The sequence below is a fragment of the Chiroxiphia lanceolata genome, chromosome 5 (genome assembly GCF_009829145.1).
Source record: "Chiroxiphia lanceolata isolate bChiLan1 chromosome 5, bChiLan1.pri, whole genome shotgun sequence".
NCBI lineage: Eukaryota > Metazoa > Chordata > Aves > Passeriformes > Pipridae > Chiroxiphia > Chiroxiphia lanceolata.
In genome coordinates this window covers 73,433,122-73,457,224 of record NC_045641.1, presented here as the reverse complement: position 1 = coordinate 73,457,224, position 24,103 = coordinate 73,433,122, and the positions used below count along the sequence as shown (strand labels likewise).

General features: G+C 40.6%; 1 protein-coding gene across 3 annotated transcripts in view; it reads left to right on the top strand.

Moving 5' to 3' along the window:
• The window catches only part of SCUBE1 (signal peptide, CUB domain and EGF like domain containing 1), a 175,972-nt gene that overhangs the window by 45,193 nt on the left and 106,676 nt on the right, over positions 1–24,103 (top strand). The window lies entirely within an intron of this gene.

Sequence of the window (24,103 nt, the reverse complement as noted above, 5' to 3'; positions counted from 1 at the left end):
GTGTTCATTCAGACTTCTGTGACCCTGGCAGCAATGGGAATATATTCCAGCAAACTCATTTCCCAGTAGGCAATACAGGATGACAAAGTAGCGAGATGAGACTGGTGATCAACAATGTAAGCATGCTGTAAATTCCAGCAAGCCACACAAATGGTTCTGAGCTGTTTCAAGGGACTAAAATGAACCAGAAAACCCCACTTGAACACAGGGTATGAATTTAGTCACTCTGTTGACAAGAAATCTCAGAAATGTAAATGTATTTCTGGCACTGCGTGTCTGCTTACACAGAATTGCAGGGACAGGTAGTAATTTTGATGTTCAGAATTGTGAATCCCTGGAATACACTCACAAGTCCACTTTTTAGCATGATTATTAAGCTTTAAGCAATTGAGGTGTTTTGCTTATGACAAGAATATGCAATTAAGCTCCATCAACCAGGGCATTTTAAGGGTTGTTATCTAATAGGCTTTTAGTCATTCTTTTCTACATAAATTTCTGTCCAGTGTAAAGTAACCCCGACACAAAGATATCCAACAAAGCAAGGAATAGTAGCTGGAGGCTTAATGAAAACCAGTTGAAGAGTATTGTGATACAATCATTATTTCAATTTGCACATTATAAAAATTCCCAGCTGTAATAAGAAAGAATTTAGTTATCTGAGATGGAAACTAATTAAATAAATGAAAAATGAGACTCTAAAGGCAAAAGTTTATTCTTTATTGAGGGAAAAGGGTAAGTTTTTATGGCAAGGAGGATTCCTGGTTTGCCCCAGGGACTGGGAGAGTGGATTTGAAGGCTGACTGCTGTGTGCACATAATAAATACGCATGGGAAAATATATTTGTGCTAACTCGTTTACGAAGAAAATGTCATGTAAGGCATGGATGTTTAATTTGAAGAAACACCTTAAAGTTATTTTAGATCTGAAAAAAAAAAAAAAACAAGCAAACTACCAAAGAGGCCAGTGGGGATTGCAAAGTGTTTTATGAACAAATGGCTTGTAGCTTTTCAGAAGTAAAGTGTCAATTTAGAGTGACAGCAAACATTGCACTGTAGTGATCCCCCCCAGCAATACATCAGGTGCTGGAGGAAGGAACCGAGATGAAATGATCTCCTTCACTTCTCAGGGGCGACTGAACTGCAAATAGTAAACAGGCACGGTGAGAAAGCAAGTGGCTTTTTTCGTATCTGTGTTTGCTTATTTTTGTATGTCTCCCTTGTAAATGCTGCTGCAGAAGCTGTTGGAACACAAAAATACACATCAACATGTTTAGTTGTGCCTGTACCTCTGTTGGCAGACAAGGCTGGAGTGGACAAAGGCAGAGCACACAGCCAGCACTGCAGTCCACACACAAAGGCCTCGACCTGCCAAAGCCCTTCAGCAAGTTTGAGGGAGGAACACATCCCTTTTTGCACTAACCAGGCAAAGGAATGGTGTCTTTTGATATGAGGTGCCCTCCCTAAAATTGGTGGCTGCTGTGTGAATTTTCTCAGCCCCCAGAGACGCCCTGTGCCCCATGGTTTTTGGGGTGTCTTGTGGGGTGCTCCCACCCACAGTTGTGGTTAAAAGCCACGTTAGGGTTCATGATAGGACACTCTGTGGACAAAAAGGATTAATGATCCACAGAGAAGTACTAATTTTATACCAGTGGCAGGCCAGGCTGACATTAAAGTCAGAGCAAACCCTGGTGTCCCAGCTTTTGCTTTGTTTCACTGTCTTTCTACTGATTTCTTATGTTTAGTCTCGGTACCTTTGGGGAGGATGCTGTGCCTAGTACAGCTTGCCTCATTTATTTTTGCATAAAACTTAATTTCCCTTTGCTGAGTCAGATTTTGGTACGAGTTTGCTCACAGTAATGATGGCAACACCAGGGAGAGAGACTGGGAGGTTGAATAGATTGTGAAAGATATGGAGAACTTAACAGTTGTTTATCTTTGTACATCTTAATTGCAATACTAGGTGTGAACTCTGTGAATTATACCAGAAACAGGGTTGTGTTTTCGACGTGACTTAGAAAGAAAGCAGAATAAAACAGCTGTTACTGTATCATCTCCAGCTCCAGAGGGAGCATGTGTTTAATAAATGTGGAGATTAGGATCCTGCACTACAGCTGTGACTGAGTCAGGTGAGTGGGTTATGGCACAGTTTCCCTTAATTTGATGTTAAGCCCAAAGCCCTAATTCAGCAAAGCCTCAGGGCACATCCTTAACGTCCTGATGTTAGCAGAGTTGGTTAAAAATCTGAATTGGGCTTAAGGAGTAGCAAAATAGACAGAGTTTAGCTCTGTGTCTGTATCTCCACTGAGGTTCAGAGTGATCACATCCTTCTGGAGTTCTGTGGCTGGGAAGACCTCTGTCACTTCACATTCCATCCCCTGAATGTACACCTCAAGCATAACGTATATTATGTCTGCTCATCATTCACTGCCAGTGTTTTTATACAACTGGTACCAAACAGGACAGGAAGATGCAATTCTGAGTGGTGAGAAGAGGTGAAGTAGTACTGGGTTATAAGGCTCAAATTGAGGTGGACTCATCCAGTGGTGGAAAAACCCTTTACACAGTTGTCACTGTCATTGTCAAGCCTGTTAAAAACCCATTGGGCAAGGAAATGCCTTTTCACTTTCCCTTATCCCATTAGCCCTATGTTCTTAGCACAGTTAGGGAATTTGACATACAGTCAAATTTTACCACAACTTAGCAAATTACTGTGCTGCAAACAGAGTCTCAAAACCAGCTTGTCTCTTTTCTGCACTAAAAGTGTGTCAGTTTAATCCCAGAGGAAAGGAGAACATGCTAAACCACATTGCCTGGCATTTGTCATGGGCTAAGGGGCATTATGAAATGGGTTACCTTGCTTGTGCTGATGCACAGAGGCTTGTTAAACTTGATTATGTGTTAAACCCTTGTTAATTTTGCAGTAGTAGCACACGAATCCTTTGGTCAGCTGACCTCAAACTACAGGGTTTCTTCTGGTCCTGAGGATTATAAAGCCACCTTTGTTCAATTTTTTTCCCGCTTATTTTCCATGATTTATTTTTATTCTTTACCCGTCTTCTTAGTCCAGTGTGATTTTTGTGGTGGCACCATAATGTGTTAGGACTCGCTGGGAAGAATCATGGTCCCCAGTCAGTGCAGGAAGGGTTGGAGCTGGGATTCTGGGATTCTTTATTCCCATCTCTGGTGCTGATTCCCTGTGAGACTCTGGGCAAGAAGGTTATTGTGACTCAGAACTTCTACACTAAAGCACTTTAGAGGACAGAGGTGTATTTTTTACAGAAAGCATAATAATCTATTCACATTTAGATCCATGTGGAAGGGTGACTTTAAATAATTAAGTGTTGCCAGCACTATTCCAGACTTTATGAAGTACAAGGTTTCTCATCTCAACTATGAAAGCTCTTTCATAATGATGTAACCAGTTGAATTACTCCATTACTTGAACATACATCACCACAGGTACCCTGAGTACAGGCATCCCACAGAAAAATCCTATTTGTCTTTTCTAATTGGAGTCCTAATGTAATTGTAAAGGAGAGGAATATATGTAAAGCAAATTTTAAGGAAATCAATCCACGTGCTTTTAGATAATATAATAAGAAAACCTTTCAGACTGCATAAGTTTTATCTGGACAAGCATACTGTGATCTTGGAAGCTTTTTCCTAAACCTGCACACAGTATGACCTAAGTGTAATAGAAACTTGTCTGTTTATACATTCCCATAGTACATTTAGAATAAAAAGTTCAATTTATTATCTTTCACAGAATATATGATACATATATATATATATGCACACTATTTTAAGTCTCACTGTGCCCTGTTAGAAATGTATAACCTTTTAAAACTCTGCATAACCCACAAAAATTGCTGTACTTCAGTTTCTGAGATTCTTACTCACTCCAGCAGCCTGTTTGAAGACACCTCAGTTATCTTTCTCCATTCCTCTGGAATGGGAGGAGTTCTTAATTTGCCTGGAGGGAAAATGCAAAGATGAAAATACCTGGTTTAAGTAAAAAGTAATTTATATTAGACCTGAGCTCCCTTCCCTTGTATGTGAATGACTTACCAGGACTAGGACTAGTAAAGTTACACTGGTGCAAAACTATTTGCAGTGTCATCTGACTTGGGTTCAGCTGTGAGGGGAAGCAGTAATGATCACAGAATCATAACAACATTATTAATTTAGGGCTAGATATGAGATTAAATAGTCTGATGGAGTCATGGAACAGCCCAGGTTGGAAAGGACTTCCAACCTTCTGTGGGAAAGGGAGCCTAGGTGAGAATATCAAGTGCTCTGACTGATCACATCTTGAAAACCACCATCATTGGGGACCCTACTGTATCTCTGAGGAGGTTGTTACACTGAAAGGTTGTTCTCATTGTAAAAGTTACCTTTCTGAATGTCAAGATAAAACCTCTGCCAGTGCAACTTGTACCCGTTGCCCTTTATCTTTTCTCTGCTTCCATCCTCTTCGTAGCCACCCTCTAAGCAGTAGTCACATAAAACTGAGTCTGTCCTAATTAAACTGCAAAAGCAGAGTTTTAAGTATCAAAACTGTCAGTAGGTTTTTTTTGTTTTGGGGGGTTTTTGTTCTTGTTGGGTTTTTCCCCTCAGCTTTTCTCTTTAAGGCCTTCAGCTTAAATGGTGAGTGCTTAGGTTGGCATAGAATTGGAGGCAAAGGCATGTCACTTTTGGATTACAAAAATTCTAAATGCATCTGAGACCCGAGGCTGCAATCTTTCTTTTGTAGGTGAGAAAACTGAGGTGTAAATATGACAGTATTTTCTAAGACTGTGTTGGGACTGCAGGACAGATTCCCTGTAGCTGCACTCCTGGTGCTCAGAGCAGCCCAGGTGGAAACCAGGATGTGAGGAAATGTTATGTGATGAAATGAAGAGAGAGTTTCAGTATATCCCAAGTTGCAGAGTTAAATACAGCCCAGTAAAGTTGGTTGCTGGCCTCAGTTGAGTTCCTAGGGACCAATTCAGCCCCATATGACAGTTACACTCAGCAAAATGTGATGAATCCTCTAAACACTCTTACCTTAGTTTTGTAGCTCACTTGCCTTCTGAAAGAAAAATCTTGTGTTTGAAAAGTTTCTTGGACTTTGAATTAGTTTTAATTCAGAAGGAAAACCAAATTTCGTTGAGTAGCCAATACCTGTTGTTGCTTTGCTTCATCTGGGATTGAATGTACCAGTAAACCAAACCAGTCAGCAGGACACAACAGTGGGGAGTTCATTGAAACTCAAAGGAGAAATTTCCCAACACTCAGGAACAGCAGCAGATTGCCAGATTTTTGCCAAGAAATCTGGGATTGAATTCCAGGAGTGTTGTGCAGAAGCTGTCCTGTAACAGATACCAGATTTAATATTCTGAAAAGAAAACAGAACATACAGTAATAGTAAAAAAACTAAAGCCTAGATGTACCAGGAAACATCACCTGGTAGGTAATCTAGAAGTCATATGCATATAGTGCTTGAACAGCAGTAAAAGTAGATGCCTAGTGGAACATGACTAAGTGACAAACTAGGACATGCAGGTAATTTCTCAACAAGGAAGAATCTGAAATACTTTAATGGCTGTTGTTTCTGCATGGCTCCATTGCTAATGCCTTTTGCTATGGAAAGGATGAAGCTAAAGGGGGAAAATGAAGCTGGAGATGCAAGGAAGTATGTCTTGGAAAGAGCTGCAGCAGCCTGACAGCCAGGCAGCTTGTCAGGGGGAGCAGGGGGTTTGTGAGTCAGACCAAAAATCTCTCCACACTGTGTGACAGAAAGGGCAGTGACCAGCCTGGAGCTCAGCAGCTCCACTGGAAGTGCTGACAAGATGGAGAAGCTACACACACCAGTGGGAAAACACACTGGAAAGCAGTACATTTAAAAAAAAAAATTAGAAAGAGAAAATACGCAAAGAGGTCTTTCACACTCAATCCTTCAACAGCACTGGAAGTGAACCAAAGTTCTGTTCATATTGTCTGCTCTAAATATAGCAAGATTATAGCAAATAAAAGAACTGACGTGTTTTTTAAAGGCCTGTCCAGCATCCAGTTGACTGAAACATCAGGTGAGAAGGATCTGGGAAGAATATTAAGCCAGAGTGTACTGGAAAAAAAGCTTGCATTCACAGATGCACACAGCAAATGGACTCTGTTTTAAGTAATACATTTAAGTAAATGTGGTGTATTTGTCATGGTGTGTCTCTCTCTGAATTCAGGGCCTGCTCTGAATAAGGATGTGTAAGGATGCTCAGCATCTTCTGTAGTCACTATGGGTCTCTCCATGTATTTTTATTGTATTTTTTGCTCTGCAGAGAAATCGGGCACAGACCATGTTGCAGGCCCTGTTCCTCTTTTCTGCTTTTCTTCTGCAGACATGTGATCCAGCAGGAACTCTATAGACTGATACCATGATGTGGTTTTGGTTATAAACCAGGAGAAATTGAAGATATGAGTACCAAATACCTGTTCATTTATACTGTTAGCCTCCTGTATATGGTGTGCATTTCGTGAGTTCTGTTAATTATTCAGTTCCATGTAATTATGTTTGAGGTTGCTCTGAGCTACTCTGAAATAATTTAGGAGTTAATGGCAATAAGAAGGAAGATGCTTGTATGTAATAGCTGTACATATTTTGAGCCTAAGAATACTTACATGCTTTGTTAAGCTTCATATCTTAGAAGTCACTGTGAATGCATTCATGGCAGGAACTTTGTGGTACCACCATGAGATATTTTTAAGAGGGGGCACAAAGGGAGAAGGGAATGAGATAAAGGTATGTCAGGTAAACAGAAAAAAGGAGGAAGAGAACCAGCCAGCCAAGTGGGAATGAGGTGAAGTGCAAAAGAACAGATTGAAAATGAAAAGAAAGGTGAGAAGCAGCATGAGGCAAAAATCCATCCTTCTCTCTCCTTAATTCCATGGCTCGCTAATGACATTTCTTTTCAGTATCTGCTCCCTTAGAGTTTCCTTTTCATTTGGGTAACTTCTTTCCTGTATAAACCACAGTATAGTCGTAGCAGCAATGTCTTTGGAATCTTATTTTCTCCTCTCAGTGGAATGGATCAGGTACTGAGATTGCAAAGCCGCCCTTGCACAGGTCATCAGGATGACACCCCTGCAAGGGTTCGGCTCTTCAATTCTCCCGGGAGCCAAAAAATGCAGAAAACGGAGGTGTTAAGTGTAACAGGGAGCTTTGTGTGCTGTTGGACTTACTCTCTGAACTGTGTTCACCATAGATAAGAGCACTGAGCTCTGCAGCAAATCAATTAACCTGCATTTTGTGCACGATGCCGTAGTGGGACCGATCATTTTCAAAGGGCTGTGCCTGACTTATCAGCGCTGAGAAACTGCAGATAAGCTTTCTTCTCTTGTTCCAACATAAAGCATTCACCTCTGAGTAAAAGCAACAGCACTTTTGGCCCCCTTTGATATGGAGCACCTCCTTTAAGAGTTCTTCTCTGTGTTTATAGCTCACTAAATCACTGCACATGCAATGTGAGCCCAGAGTATCCACTTTTGCTGCAAGCGTGGTGTTACATCGGTGATTTACCAGAGCTGGCAGATTTTCTGCCTACAGTTAACATGGGCTGAGGATAATATAATAGCTGCTATCTTCAATCCATATCAAACTGCAAAGTACCAGGCAGGCCAAAAGTAAGAGCCTCCTTGCTAAAACATTAATTTTTGACAGAAATCCACATGATCAGGGTTGGCATTTCAGTATTTAGCGTAATGAGAACTGGTTATTTAAAGTGACATTTCTTTGCGAGGCTACGAATGCCAAGATGGGGAAGCAGGGATGGGAACTGTTCTTCTGCTGTGTGTTTCTCATTCTGCCTGCTTCAGAAGTGAACTCCTAGTTATTTGCTTTTCTAATCACTAATTCGCTAGAGGATGTCGCAGGAGTCTCCAAAAACTACCTCAGGAGTCTAAACCCCTCTGAAACAGGAGCTATTATTCCATGTGCTCTGACTTATAAATATGGGAGGCAGAAGAGTTAAATAATTTGCCTAGAGTTACACAGGAAGGCTGCAGAAATCACAAGAACTTTCCAGAAAAGCTGTGAAGGGCTCATTTGACAGAGCATGCAGTTTAATGTGTTGATCTCACCAAATCTGTTTTGTTAAGCTGGGGATCTGTTTTTTATGTGTGCTCCTACTAGGAACAGAATGCAGATACCCTGAGCCCCCATTCTTTTGGGCTGTTATTTAATTCCCTTCTTTCATCCCTGGTGCACTTTAACATCAGTGATTGATGTACATGTTTAGAGGTCAAAGTGTAGCACAGGGAGCCGGGTGGGTAATGGTGCATTTTGCAAATCCTGTTCTCTCCCGCCTTTCCTTCCCACACTTTTTGTTCTTTTTGTTCTCTGTTGGCTCAGTGTTGTAAATTGAACAATTTCTGATGGTGCCAGGCAGCTTGACTTCTCACTGAGATTCGGGATGCCTGATGGGACTCTGCACTCTGCCTTTGTGTGGGAAGGGCAGCCAGACTGACACTGGAAATGGGGAGGTTCTGAAAAGTGAGGTGGAATCCAACCACCTGAACAAGTCGACAAGATGTTTCCAAGGTTATTTTTGACAGAAGTTTATTCTTCCACTAAACCAAATTTAGTTCTCTGGAGTAGCTGATTTTCTTGTGAAAATAATATTTTTATTTTTTTATTTATTTTTTTTTAAAAAATCATAGGAAAAAAAACGTCTGAAACATTTAGACCTGGAGGTATTGTCCTTGGCATTCCATGGAAGTGGTGGTTAGGCACCCCCTTGTGCCTCCACGGGTGGCTGTTGTATTGCTCTGCAGCACAAATATCCATGAACCGCAATAGCAGGAGGAGAGCAAGAAATAGCTCAGACATGAACCCTAATTTGCTGGGTGAAGGAGTGTCTTCCTGGGAGTGTCTCTGAATCGCCCCTTTCCCTTCCCAGGTGAAATATTTCAGAGTTGGGGGAGCTTTGCAGGAAAAGGCCAAGCTAAACTAAAAATAAAAGGGGTGCTGCCAGCTCTGCCAAAGGGCAGCGTTCAAGCTCTGTCTGCCTGCTCTTCTCCAGGACTGTGTTTCTGCTCCTCATCTCTCTAGGCAAAATGCTTTCAGAACTCCCTCTAAGCTTCCCAGGAAAAGCTATCATTTGGCCTAAGTGCTTACTTAATGGGTATTTAGTTACTCTGCTCTAATAGGAGTCTGAAAAACAGATCATAAAAAAAAAAAAACCAAACAAAAACAAACAAACAAACAAAACAAAACAAAAACAACCTGTAATGAGCTGTTTTAAAGCAGGATTTGTACTTTCCTAATCTGTGTCTTGCTCTTGAGTCCTGAGTAGTATGTTTACCTGGAGATTTGTTTTGAAAAGGCTTTCTGTGTAGATCTAAACATGACTTTGGAGCATTTGGCATTAGTTGAAAATACCTTGTGCTGTTCAGTCTTCTGAGAATTCCCAGAAAGAGATAGGGAGCTGTCATTCCTGTACCCTCTCTCAGAGAAGCTGACCACTTCCTGGCCAAATGAACTCTGAATTAATCTGGTGGATTCCCTGGCAGGAGCTCACTGAAATGCTCCATGGAACAGCCCCATGATAGAGCAAAAAGCCAGAAAAATTATAAAATCCAAAGAATACAGGCTGTAATACTCAGTAGTTAGATCCTTTAAAAGGATATAGAGGATCCTCCCTAGCGGGAGCAGGAGAGCTCTGTGGGTTTTGTGTTGTTCTTGTTAACTTCTTGCAAGGGGGGGGGCATTAGATGACTAAAGGAATTTTCCTGTTGTCCAGACTGTGGGTATGTATTTTAAGGCAGCTCTGAGTGTGAATGGTACCACTTCTGAATGTCCATCAAAGTCCCTTCTCACTCCCAGCTATCAAGTGCCCAAACCCAGAACATAAATAAATGTATTTCCAAGCACTCCAAGTTTATTTATATGTCCTTTGGTTAAATATTTTATAGGATTGTTTTATTTCTTTTGTTTCCTCTAAAAACACCTGCAGAGCCCTCCATTTCCCTCTTAGAGTTTGTTATGACTCACTTCATGGAGATACTTCTGTGCTGAGCTATACAAAGTTGACCTGTCTCAAAAGCAACATTGTGGTCAGGAGTGTGGCTGTGTTGAATGACATCCCATTTTCCCTGTTTCATATTTATTCTCTCTTTGGACTTCCACAAGTCCTGTTTACAGGTAGAAACAGGATTTCCTTGCTTGAGATCCAGAAAAACACTGCCATTTTTTTCCTGCTTGCCTTGACCACCAACAAACACTGCCCAAATTAAAATCCATGTTCAGTGTTTAGCTGATGCTTTTCATCAAAGTGTAGAAATTAAAATCCATGTTCACTGTTTAGCTGATGCTTTTCATCACAGTGTAGAAATCAAATACAGCCGTTTATTAAGAAGAATTCTATTTTTCCATGTTCCCCCGTGCACAGCAATATTGACTACACTCTGTTTAGTCTTCTCATGACCTCTTGCAAACAGCCCATAGATTCCAAAGGGTTTTCTCCACCTTTCTTTTCTTAGACCATTAAAGCCAGAAATGGCTACAGACCAGATACGCTGCTGTGCTTATTTCCATATTTCCAATGTATCACCATCTTTGCTCATCCAGACCCTTCATCTCCTTGCTCCTTTTAGAAGGTGGAATACACAGGTGTACACGTGGTGACTGGGATGAAATACTGCAGCACTGTTAGCCCATGGAATCCGTGGAGGCCTAAAGGCTGCTCCAGTCACTGCTGTGGTGTTCCCTCTGAAGTGGAGATGAGGTTCCTGCCTCATCAAACCAGTTCAGGCATCCACCAACTCCCAGCAGTCTCAGTAGAGTTTGAACTGGCATCATGAGACTCTGAACATCTGCCAGCAACAGAGATTGAATCAGAAGGTGAAGCAAATCACGATAATTTCTTTGAGGTTGCACCACTGTGCAGGTAGAGAAAATCGTGAATAACTGTGCTACAGTGGTAGGTAAATTTTCACTTTCTGTGGAAGACACTGGCAAGTCATTTCACTAAACTGTAGGAGAGAAGCATCTCCAGGCCCCACACAGAACTTTGGGAGGGTGAAAAGAAATTGCCAGCAAGAAACCAATATGAAAGTGGATTAAAGCCAATTTAGTAGTGAAGGATATGCTTGCAGGGCAATTACAAAGCCTGCTGCTCCCATATGATTGTTGTGGTAATAAGAGGTAGGTAGCACTGAAGCAGAGCTGTAAACAGGTGCTGAGATAATCACTTGGGCACAGAAGAGAGCCTGCCAGTTTTAGGCTGAAGAAACTATTCTGCAATGCCAAATAACCCTCACTGTACAGAAAAAGAGCACTGATATGACAGCAACAGTGTGGTTTGTGTACACACTGGATGTTTCTCACCCTGAATGTGCCAACAGAGCATTTAGACCTCTGAGAGAAGCAGGTTCTTCCACTTTCACACCACTACTGCCCTGTAAACATTTCATTCATTTCTGAAGTACAGCTCGCAGATTAGACTTCCACTCATTGTGTTGGTGATAGCATTTGGTCTTAAATGCCTAATAACATAGGACTGCTATTTCAGGTGCCTCCATGTGAAATCTGATGCTGAGTGCCCCAGAAAAAAAAAAATTAACTGTTTGTGACAGGAATGGGATCAGATTTGCTGCTTTGTGGGAGATGTGTTTGCCTGCATGTGCTCACTGTGTGTCTGTGCGAGGTGCTGGTTTTAGCATTTGAACAGAGAGGCCAGAGGAGGAATGCAGTAAAAGCAGAAATTATAACTGTGGTTTAAAATGGTCCTTTTGGTAAAATTCTTGCTCTGATAATAAAGGATTTTGTTGCCTAAGGTAACGGGAAATTGTTTTTTGAATGCCTTAATGGTGCTGTCTGAGCAAATCTTGATAGCAGGCAACTTTTCTCAAATGGCAATATATTCATCATCTCCATTCTAATCCATCCTTTCCGAGCACCTCTCAGTTTTCCCTGGCCCGGACCCTGCTGGGTCACCTCCCAGACTGGGAATCACTCATCTCTCTCCCTTGTGCTCCCACCAAGTGTTATCATCACACTCTCCTGAACCCTGACATTTGATTTGTGTAAGCCAGGGTTGCTGCATGGCTCAGGGTGACATTTTATTCCGATTCATCCTCTGAAGGGAGCTCGGGGAAAACACAGCAACGTGTTTCCTTTCCACAGAGTGGCAAACTGTCTGACCATAAAAGCAACCCCAGTAAAAAGTTTGGAAGTTTTTTCATGGCTAAATGGCCCCTTGGGGGTCAAACCTGTATGGGGTTTGTGGGTTTTTTTTTGCTTAGAAATCAGTATGTTATCCCACCAGTGTATGTGTATTTAAAATTTGTGTGTACAAATACAAATTCATGTTTTAAATACGCTTTCCTAAGCTGTCCTTGAATGTGGCTGCTGTGACCCCACTCCTTGCTTGCTATACCCAAGGGATGCAGCATTGATTTTGTTCTCTGGGTTTTGCTGGTTTTAATGAAAGCAAGGGAGAGGCTTGTGCCTACATTGCAATTTACTTTAATGTATGGGCAGTCTTTCAGACCTTTGTTGTTGGTACTATTCATGTGCTTAAGTGTTTTGCTGGATTGGAGCCACAGAGCAGTTAGTGAATTAGTGCACATACCAGGGTATAGCATTCTATTTCTGCTTTCCAGACAAGTTTACATTTCTAGTGTTTGTATAGGATATAAGGTGACCAGCAGCCTGTTTTCTTTATTTATGAAATTGTATGTCAAAAAATGGTTTGTCTTCTCAATAGTCAGTGTTTCTGCATCACCTTCTGAAAGATGATCTTGTCCTTTTCTTCCCAACCAAGCTCTGTTCCCTACAGAAAAAGTGTCTGTGGTGGCCACTGTTGCCATACTTCCTTATCTCCTGGGAAAGTAGCATTGTATGAATAGGTTTTCCTAGTGGTGTGTCCCAGACGGTGTTGGAAACAAAATTTAGCTGCCAAACAATTCGAGTGATTGTGGCAACAGGTATTTGGTGCAGGCTGACAGAAGCTTTCTCTGAAAACATTTGCCTAATTCTGTGCTTCCAGCTTGGAGGGTGGGAGAGTAGTTGTGCATCCCTTTGGCAGATTTCTCCTTGGGAATGAAATTTTGACAGTGGCATTTGACTTGGGAAGACACATGTTTCTGCACACTATTTCGTGGCATTCTGGGCCTTTTTCTGTCCTGCAGCATGAGAGCTGTTTGGTTGCATTAACTTTTCATTCCTGTGTGGACTAGTAGACCAGAAGTTATTTTAAGGCATTGGTATGTATTGTTTTCTCACAGTGCTGCTTCTGAGGTAGTTACCTGTTTTTTAGTAGAGCACCTTTCATCCTGAAGTATCCCAGGGTGCTTTAGGGATGTGGTCCTAGGACATTACATTAACCCATCACCTCTGGACAGAGATGCTGGAAGATAGGGACACTGTGGGGTGTACATTTATGGGTTTTACTGGAAACAAACTGTAACACTCACAGTAGTGATGAACACTGGTTTGTAGAGAAGGCAAAGTTGTGGTAGCTGCTGTGGGGGTAAAGAGAGGAAGACTGGAGTGGTAACTTTTAGCAAGGGATATTGTGACTGAAGAAATCTGGCAGTGTAGTAACTGTTGGCCAACAAGAATTACATGAATTTGGGAGTTGGACACAGTGATCCTGAGGGGTCCCTTACAAATAGAGATAAGTTATGATTCTGGGATTAAGGGAGTTATCAAAACCCAACACAAAGGAAGAACGCCTCAGGAAGATATAACTCAGTTGGAATCAGAGAGCGACAGAAGAGAGTAGGATGAGTGATGTTAAAGAAATAGGGGTGTGGAAAGGAAGAATTCCAGATCGTTGCTTGAAAGTCTCCCTTACATTATCTTCCTTTTTCCTCCATAAGAGGAGGCCAGTGGTTCCACTGCTAACCCTGTGGGTGGGCATGACCTTTATTCTGTACCCAGGGGCTCTGAACAGAAGCCCCGCTGAGATGGGGCAATGAAGAGACAGGTTCTGGGCTGGGTATGTTGGACTTACTTGGGCAGCTGGACAACAGAGCCTTCCTTGCACTGGAAGGTACTTTAAAGAAAGTATATGCAATTTTTCTATTTCCAGGGACCTGCAAGATGTATCAGATTACTGTGGTGAGCTCTCCTACCTTCACTGGGATATAGAAGGCACTTAGCATCAACCTTTTGGGATCCTTTCTGTCGCTGTTATGTTCATCAGCCTCTGTATAGCAACCTGACTTTGATTTGTTGAGAGAGGAGGGGGATGAGTAGTTCAAACTTTTTCTTTGAAATTGCTGTAAAGAGCCTCAGTAAAAAGTAATTAGTGGTAAATGTGTTGTATTGTGTACAGTACAGTGCTCTAGGTTTGGTTAGCTGCTGAAAAGTAAGTGGGAAGTGTGAAAGAAAACATTTCTGGGCGCTGCAAAATATATCTGTACTTATAGAAAGTGTATTGTCACATGCTGCTTCATAAAAGTGTATATCCCTTCACACAGCAGTTTCATTCTAAGAATCCTGCAGGTTTCTGAAGATGTGCTGATATTAAAGCTTGTAAAGAACAGCTGCTGATGTTTTGGGGTAGAGAGGAGCTGCTCTCTGACGCAGTGTAAGCACAGTAAAATATTTATATAATCATCAAAGTCTCTGCGTTGGATGGGTCGTTTGATCTGATTCTTGCTCCTCATAGTGTCAGCAGTGGGCATCAGGTGACAGTATCTGTACAACCAGCACAGATCCCAGGCTGACACAACCGGTGCCCTTCGGTTCTGAGTCTCTGGTTGTAAGTAAATGGATTCATTCCGAGGTGCTCTGAGGGAAGAGGACTCACTCCTGCTTTCAAACTATGGAAAACACAGTCATGCTGCCTTTGAAGCTCTTCCTGCTAGAAGAGTACAGTGGCTGTGTGTAGCACCCTCCTGTGGTGTCTTGTGGCTTTTACTGCTTGCTTTCATTTTCTTCTCTGTTATGACTTTACCAAATTTAGTGTCTTGGTACTGACTCACAGGTTGTAGCCGAGGCTGAGGACAGCAGGGTGTACCACAATGAGCAACTCATGGGATACTGCCAGCTTTCCTTGTGGCTCTTATCCTTATTTCTGGATACTACCACATCCTTTTCCAATTCTGCCTGACATCATAATTGGAAAAATGGTTTCTGAATGTATTTAGTGTCGTGTTAAGAACGTAACTGAAAGGAGTATTATGAAAGACAGGTGTAGTATGAATAAGCGCCCTTCATCACATCTTTCAAAGTTCCTCATTCTTATTTGGTGGTAGCATCCCTTTTCCTCCCTTACTGACCCCTTGTTGGAGCAAGAAATTGTTAGTCATGCTGAAGTAAGTATGAAGTGTCCATGTGGAAACATTCGCCTGAATGGTTCAGTTCAAGAGCTGAACTTCAGGTTTCCAGGGTGTGGATCAAGCAGCATTAGTCTGCTGTGATGCTGCTCAATTCCGAACATTTTACTGTATCCTAATCACCTTCATCCATAAGCACTGCAATATTACTCTGCATCGCCAATAGGAATTATTTCTGTTGCATTTGTCTTGTTTGTGTTTTCATGTTTTCCACATGATGTGTGCACAGGATCTCATGATTCATTTCCCCTTCTTCCATTCACCTCCAGGAAAGATGTGTCTCTGCCATAAACTTAACTTCACCTCAGAATTACACCTCTGTAAAGAAGTTCCTTTTTTATTTTTTTTTTCTTTTTTATTTTTTCTCCTTCTTTTTAATGACTAAAGGTCTGCTACCTCCACAGTAAAAACAGACACTATTCTATGTGGGTTTGGAAAACAGCCATACCGAAATTAGGTTGAACTGATAACGTTTTAGACTCTTATCTGTTGCTCCTTTTGTATGATATTAAATTGCTGTTACATGTCTCTGTAGAAACAAGAATGGTTAGGTGGGTGATGGAAGAAAGGCTGACAGAAAAGCACTAATTAAATACTGTTTTGCAGAGCCCTCATTGAAATTCATAGCTTGGTACCTTTGGGGACTTGAAAGCAGGGGAGATGGAAAGATTTCAATTAAAAAGGTATTTGTATGGTGCTTTGTGAAGCCAATCATTGCCTTTTTAATATAAAGCATGTAAGTGCCTAATACGCTTTACAAACATCAAATATTGTGCCTTGAAACAATGAGTGTCTTAATAGGTCTCAGAGCAAGATACTTTGAAATAAAATAAAAATCCCACAGACCTAAAATTTAATTCAAATGAAGGCTCTGGGTTGTTTTTTTAACACAAATGCAATCTCATGTAGTTTCTGTATTGATTGACTGATTAGAAAATTTGAAAGGAAAAATCTACTTGCAAAAAGAAATACTGTGTTTTTAATGACTAAATTAGTTAGTTGTGTTTAGCTACAGTTGTAGTTGCCATTTAGAGATTTTTTAATGCACATAATGATTATATTATTCTTGCAAAGCTTTTAGATTTTTTTTTTAAATTTTTTTTTATTGCAGGGACTTTTCTTGCATGAACCCTCACTGAATGGGTGTCTGGGCAAGCTCAGTCAGCAACTAACAGAAATATAGCAATATATGGCTAGAAAAGCCCACCAGGGCCATCAGCTGAAGTCAGTTGCAAGAGATATATGACCCAAAAGGGTTCAGAGAACATGTATTCCAGATGCAACTAAATACCACAAAATGCTTGTCAGCAAAACAAACTCAAAACTTTCAGTAGAACCCCAAAAGCCACAACTTTAATTTACTATAGTAATTAAAAAAGAAAAAATCCAGGCCATTGCCAGGTCCCTAAATCCTTGAAGTCATGGGGAACTGGAGTGATGTTCCCAGATAACCCTGGTGTTCTATGTGCAGTTGTAAAAGTAGGTGCAGAAAGGTTGCTGGACTGGAAAGGTGGAACTGACTTAAAATAAGAATTCCTCTTGTTCCTAAATCTCATGATCAGAATATGCAGAGAGTGTAGAAATACACAAACAGGTGTTGTAAGAGCAATAAAACCTACTCTAAGTATTCATCTTCTGTCTTCTTACCAAACCATGAGCTCTGTCTGACTCCTGCATATCCAGGCAAAGCCAAGAGTTTTACACATCAAACCTTGGAGAAGCCCTGGAAGCAAGGACAGACAGTGGGATTCTGAGCAGAGAGGAGCTGAGGCAGTTTTACAGTCCTTTGGATCTCGTTAGATCTCATGGATCTCATGCAATACTTGAAATTGTATCTTGGAGCCACAAGGTTTTCGCTCTGGGAATCTCCAGAGCATTGGCCTGAAATGAGCAGGATTTCTTGGCAGGAGCACAAATGGCAGCAGATTAAATCAGTGCCCTTTCAAGGGGAAATTGCTCAGGAATTTAATCTCCTTGGCTGTATCTGGGTTTGTGTGGGGTATCTGGAGTGGCATTTGAACCCCTTAAACTGCTGCATCACTGGAAGTGGCAGAGCACTTGACAGTAAATAGAAATACCAAAAGCTGAGTCATTCTGGTAGGACAAATTGTACCTCCTGTGTTGAATGACAGGAGGATGCAGCAGAAGGCTTTATTTGAAATAAATTATTTTACCTAATACCCCCAAGTTCTGCTCATCAACTCTTTTTTTTTTTCCTCTTTTTTTTCCAGAAGTTGTCTTAACTTTTTGCTTGATCCACAGGCCCATCTAGTGAAGCCCTTTGATTTTAGTTCTGCAGATTTCTTATGCAGAACTGCTGGGGTTATGACCATAAAGAAATTTGGTTATGGATTTGTTATCTAGAAAAATGACTCAGGAGGCAGAAATTAACTGTGGTTTAGGACTTGTTGTCTCATGGTCAGTGGAAGGCTTTTGGGATTCCCAGTGGATTTAAAACTGACTGGAAGGACTGAGAGGTGGAGAGGCAGCACAGTTGCACGGCATAATTTCCATATAAACAGCAACAACAACAAATACCAATTAAATAATAACAACAAATGGTATCAACAGTAACAAGTAATAAAGATAAATATCACTTCATTTTTTGCTAATTATGACTGCATTTTATTTTAAAGTAGCAGCCACTTGGAAAGCTCTGATGCCCAGGCTTGCATTTTTCAGTTATGAGGTTTTCTTCATTTCCTTTTAAACAAATTCTATACACAGCTTGAATAAAAACATAGAGTCTCTTAAAAATTACTGTCATTTTTTACCATCCATTCTAGATAATTATGGCTGCTCTACACAGGTTTAAACATAGTAAGAACATAGCCTGCCAGTGGCAAAGCTTGTGCATTTTACACCTTGCAAAAGCACATAAGTATCACTTCGGTGTTGAATATTTTAGCAGAGGAGCTGGCACTGAACAAGATGATGCTATTTTCTTTTTATACCACTGAGATCTAAAAAAAAAAAAAGTTACTTCACTTTGGGAATTGCAGTACAAGTGGTGAAAATCTCTGGTGCAATGCGTTTGTTTTGTGGCCAAAAAGTATATTTAGGCAGCTTGTGGAAAACTGATATTAATTTGTATTACAGTAGCTTTTAGGTCTGGAGCTATTGTGTCAACTGCTCTAAAGGCTGTCCAGAGGGAGAGACTGAGGGGTTGAGACTCTCCCTTTCCACTCAGGGAGACAAAAGATGTGTATCCCAGCTTTTACAGGCAGGGAAATGTGGTTTTCAGCAGAGAGAGAAGAACCCTGCCTCCTGATTTCTAGCCCACTGGGTTTGTAGCCTTCACTACCTGTGTCAGGCAAGATCTCACAACCTGTTCATTAGTTTAAAAATCACGTTTATATAATCTGGAATAATAAGTAAATTCACAGAAGAATCAGAAAACTCAAAGAAACAGTATTTTGAATTACACATACGTTTCTTTTAGACTTTGGGGGGAAAGGGGTTAAAATAACTGAAATAGCTGCAGGTTAGAAAATAGTTACTTTGATTGTCTCTAAATGAAATCGTTGATGCTTCATTTTGGCAAAAAATATCCACTGAACCTAAATGAAGTGGAAAAACAAAAGTGTTCCAGCCTTCCCCCCATGTGGATATGGTGGGAAGAGGTTCTCCAGAGAACATTCCTTCAACATTAGTAGGAGTGATATGAACACTAATGAAGCTTTGGTTCAGAGCACTTGAGTTCAGCACATCAGAAGGCCCCAGGAACACTGGTATTAGATGCCTGAATTTAATAGTGGAAATACATCCTTTTTTCTGCCTTTGAATTTGATGTGAAATTCAGAACTGCAGTGTGATGTCGAGAGCTGTGAAGATAAGTTTACTTCTACTTGAAAAAGAAGCCACTTAAATCCTATTATAGGTCTACAGAGGCAGCAAGGAGCAGGACACATTTGTCTCAGTGGCAATTAAATCCCTACTAAGTAAACTGAAAATGAATTTCCCTTTTAGATTATGAAATAAAACTCCATTGCACCCCAAGTTTTATTTTAAATGGTGAAAATCGGTTTAAAGTTATTTAAAACCCTTGCAAATTAGCCTTTTATAAAGAAGTATTTGCTGGTATTTTCAGATATACATACTTAACTTTGCATTCTGTGTTGCCAGGCTAGTCCACACTTAATGATCTAGGGAAGTGGTTTGTTATAAATCAGAAAGCTGTTGGGGGAAAGTAAAGAGGATTAAGATGTACAAGTGTGAGAGTGGGTGCTTATTTATGTTTATGTTTATAATATATACTTATATTTATAAATATATTTTACTATTGTATTTATGTTATTGCATTTATGCTTATATAATTTATTTGTGTGGAATTAGCAGCAGAAAAGCTAAAAAGAAAAGCACTTAAAAACTGTCTCATCTGCCGTAGGAGTGAAATAATTCCTTTGTTATCCAGGAAAAGTGTGGCATGGAATAATCTGTTAATAATGGGGGGAAAAGCAGAGTATGTAGGCCACAGGGAGCATGCTGGAGGGACTCTTCTTAGATAATAAGAACAGTGGTACTTGCTCAGAGTACATATGTGCCTTGCTGTAATAGCTGTCTCCAGTAATAGCCTGAAGTACCTGGGGAAGAGGAAAAGCAGGGCAGGCACATGTGATACTTCCTTGCACATGTGATACTTCCTTGCCCTGTTCCCAGCTCCGAGGGATTTCCCAAGCCTGGCTTGGCTGCTTTGTAGCCATTAGTGGATCTCTCTTACCTCTCCTCTCCTTGTCTACCCCTGAATGCATGTAGGCACTTTGAAAGGAGCCCTGCAAGCCTCCTGCCTCTTGTCTGAAGAGCTGCCACCTCCTGTTTGTCTCATCCTGGCTCCTGCTCCCTTCCTTTGGTGACCTCTTGTTCCCAGTTAGTGATTTACTGCTTATTTACTTGCTGCTCACCGAGGGTTTGGAGTAAGGGGTCCATGTAAGTAAGGGAAGCCAAGGCCCACTGGGTGCTTCTTTTTTTGTTTCAGTAGTTGAATTTATTTTTCTGCTATAGTTTAAACTTTGCAGCATTTATAAACCAGCCCAGATTTATTATAAGGGGTGAAAGTGGATGCCTCTTCACAGTTTTGTTGAATCTCTGATGTTGCTGTGCATCACAGAGCCCTGAGAAGCAGTGGGAGTTTGCTTGCTTGAAGATTATGTGGTATTACATGTTTGAAAATGCAGTAGGGGAAACACACACAAAGTGTGAAGCATAAGAGAAATTTCTGAATAATTAAAACAGGACTTGTTTAGTAAAGGCATCAAATATGCTGCAAAATAAATAATGAGTGTAAGCCGAAAAACAGTTCTGTTACTGTCCTGCCCTCTCTCCAAATAGACATAAAGTTCTATGTCATGTAGGTGGGTTACTATTAAGAGGAATTACTTCTCTTGCACAAAAAGTGATATTATGGTCTTATTTTCAATATAAGTTCACCATTTTCTGCAGTGTACCCTGCAGCTCTGTTGCTTTCCTGGGGCAGTAAGTGGATGCAGGTGTGGGGTGAGACAGGAGGAAGCAGTTAAGGCTCACTACCAAACCTTCAGCTCTGCCATGAGGAGGAAAAAACAAGTAGCAAACTTGTTAACTGTGTCAGGATATCTGAGTAACAAGGCTGGAAATATGTTGTTAAAAATGCCACGTTGGGGTGTTCATCCCTCCTTTTTTCAATTACAGAAATAAATTTCAGTTAGCCCTTTACGGTTTAGGTCTTGTCTTGAGAACTTTTAGAAGTTACTTTTGCTCCCTAAAGATAATTTAATGAGGTATCAATAAGGTTCTTTGGTCAGAGTTAGCAAAGATGTCTATCTATGAAACCAAATAATAGAAAGGAAGATTAATGGAGCTGTGCTCTGCAGATAGCAGTAGCTCATGTTACAGAGAGTATTATGGCCCCTGTCATGGCCCTAATCAGTTCTGAAGAAAGGAACTACAGAAGTGAACTGAAAACTGAAAATAATATTTGAAATTTTCTTAATTTTTTTTTTTAAGAATCGCATCTGAACTGTGTGTTTCTGAGCAAATAAAAATCAGTTATGGGATTGATCCAACACTAGTTGCTATAGCATTACATCTTGGTGTTGAATTCAGCAGGATGAAATACATAACCACTGAGTTTATTGTTCAGCTTTTAAGAGTTTTTCTGTTCATGTAATTCTACATTGCTCATTTTACAAATTCCTGTCGTATGGTCTAGTAGGTGTAATAGGTTGTGATGAGCTGTTATAAGATTATATGCCAGCAATAGGTGTCACAAATGATGTAGATAAACAGGTTTTTGCAAGTAATCATTTTTCTTTGTACTGCTTGAATTCTTCCTCCTTTTACTCATATTATGAAAGGAGCCTGTGCTTCAGAAATTCAGTAGTGAAAATACCTTCTGGCTCCAGGAGGAACAAGTCTCATAAAAGAGTTACATTCTCAGCTGATGTTTTGGAGTGGCAGGTGTGTTCCTAAAGCAGACAGCATGGGAATAATGCAGGTTCATCCTTTCAAGCACAGGAAAAATTCTGTTTCTATGCACACCCAAGAAAGAATAAATTAAAACTGATTAATAAATTAAGACCAATGGGGCTTCATTGGAATCATTTGAATTCCTGATCTTCAGCAGTGACAGATGTGCCTGTAAGTCTGGCTGGGTTCAGTCTGACATTAAATGGGCTTACTGATTTCTGAAAATTGTACTCCTTAAGCAGAAACCAGAAGTCAGATCCTGAAATACTGCCACATCCATTCCTGAAAGCTGGCCTAACTAAAAAAGGAGCTGATAAGTCACTGTCCCAGTCAGTAGAAATACATCTCATTACTAATGGATGCTGCATCAGACTCAACATGCAAGTGAATTCTTTACATCAAGAAGAATTCACTTCATTTCACAGAAGGAACGGGGAATATTTCTGTTTAGAAGAGTAGGTGATGGAAATATATAAAGGTCCAAACCACTTTCTAGCGCTCTCTGACTTTTCCTCCTAATTTTTATTATGTCATTTTCAAGGCTATTAGGTGTGACTCAACTTGCTTTCCCTTCCTTTGCAACCGCCTTCCAATTAGAAAAATAAGCTGAAGTGTGTAACAGCTCTGGCCTTTTGCTCCCAGCACTCTGTTCCTACTGCAGTGTGTTGTTTTAATGGAATGACTTAGGTGGTCTCAGTTCAGATCCCAGTCGACTGCAGACCGAATTATAAAACCACTGTGTACAGATTCAGTGGAATTGGCAGCCTCTGCTTGAAATAAATCCAGGGCCAAACAAGCATAAAGAATTAATTATTTCTTGCTTCTAGAGAGGGTCTCTTTAGGTCAGGGTTGAAAGCATTGGCAGGGCAGTGTAGGGAAGCTTCCACTCCAGCAGCCTGCATGGAAATCAGGCTGTCGATAAATAGAGGGACTACAGTTTTCAGAACTGCCAACTCCTTAACCTTCATTAGCACAAATATTTGCTCAGGGGTTTATGAATGTTGTATTTTCAGGGTCTGCTGTTAACATTTCATCCCTAGAACCATACCCTTCAGGACAAAATATCAGGGAGTTGTCTCTTTCTTCAGGGGACGTGCAGCAGCATTAGCAAGGTGCACAAGATTCTGCAGTTTTCACAGATAAGTTTCCTAAATTCCCCAAAGCCTTTCCTCTTGTCTACGGGTGTTGGATTATTTGGTAAAGAGGTAGCATGAATTTTTCCTTCATAAAATAGGCAGGAGGCCCACAGGGACTCGTAACCTGACTTCAAAAAGCTGCTTTCTTAAGCCACTCCTTATGGCAAACTGGGAGTCCCTGGAGAGCTGGGTTAGTTTGTGGTCTTGGCAGCGTTTTCTTCTGGCCCACCAGGTCTGGTGCAAGCACAGGTAGTCCTGGGCATAAATAACTCTGCTTTTAATGAAAAAGATTTATGTGGTCATAAAGGAAAAGGTTCCCAGTGAGCCAGTTCTGTATATACCCAAATACCAGACACATGTGTACAGAGAAATAGTGTCTTTTTTTAAAATATTATTCCACCACATAAACAATAGAGATGATTTTGGATAATCTGATGGCATAAGAAGCATGGGGATTGTCAGAAGGGACGGTATTTTTTCAGACTTACTTGACAGACATGGAAAACCTGGCAAGCTTTGAGTGTGTAAGATCTTCAGGTCTGGAATAGAAACAGAAATGTTGAAAGATAAATATGAACTGAGCACAATTGTTCCATGTTTGACTGGATGCACTGAGGGGGAAACAGTGGCTGTAGTGAGCAGGGGAATAAAGGATAATAAGGTCATGGGAGAAAAGAGGGGTGGTGATAATTGTTCTTCAGGTGATGCTGTTTCAGTATCTCCTCCATGCAGGTAATTTGGTGTATTTTGCTTCTTAATTTTTTTTTTAAATAAAAGCACATTTCCAAGGTGGCAAAAATACAAGTGACAAATGTCACCAGCGTGAACTCATCAGGAACTGCATAGCAAATGGCTGAGAATTTTATTAGAGAAGTCCTCTTTTGAGGACTTTTTTGAACTAATTTTCAAATGTTTGTCAAAGACATTTCACCAAACATCACGTGGTTAATAATTGCTGTGCTGAGAAATAGGTATTTTTAAGAAAACAAAATCCAGCGATGCAAGATCCAGTGTAACTCTGAAGCTTTGAACAAATGATCTTTCAAGGAGCTTTCCAGTCTGTGTTATTCAATTATTTTAGGACAGCAAGACTTACTGTAATTGGTGTTCTGGTGATAAGGATGCAGGTGAAGAGGTGTGGAAAATGGTTGGGCTACAAAAGTGTTTATAGTGATTTTTATTGCAATTGTAACCCTAGAGTAC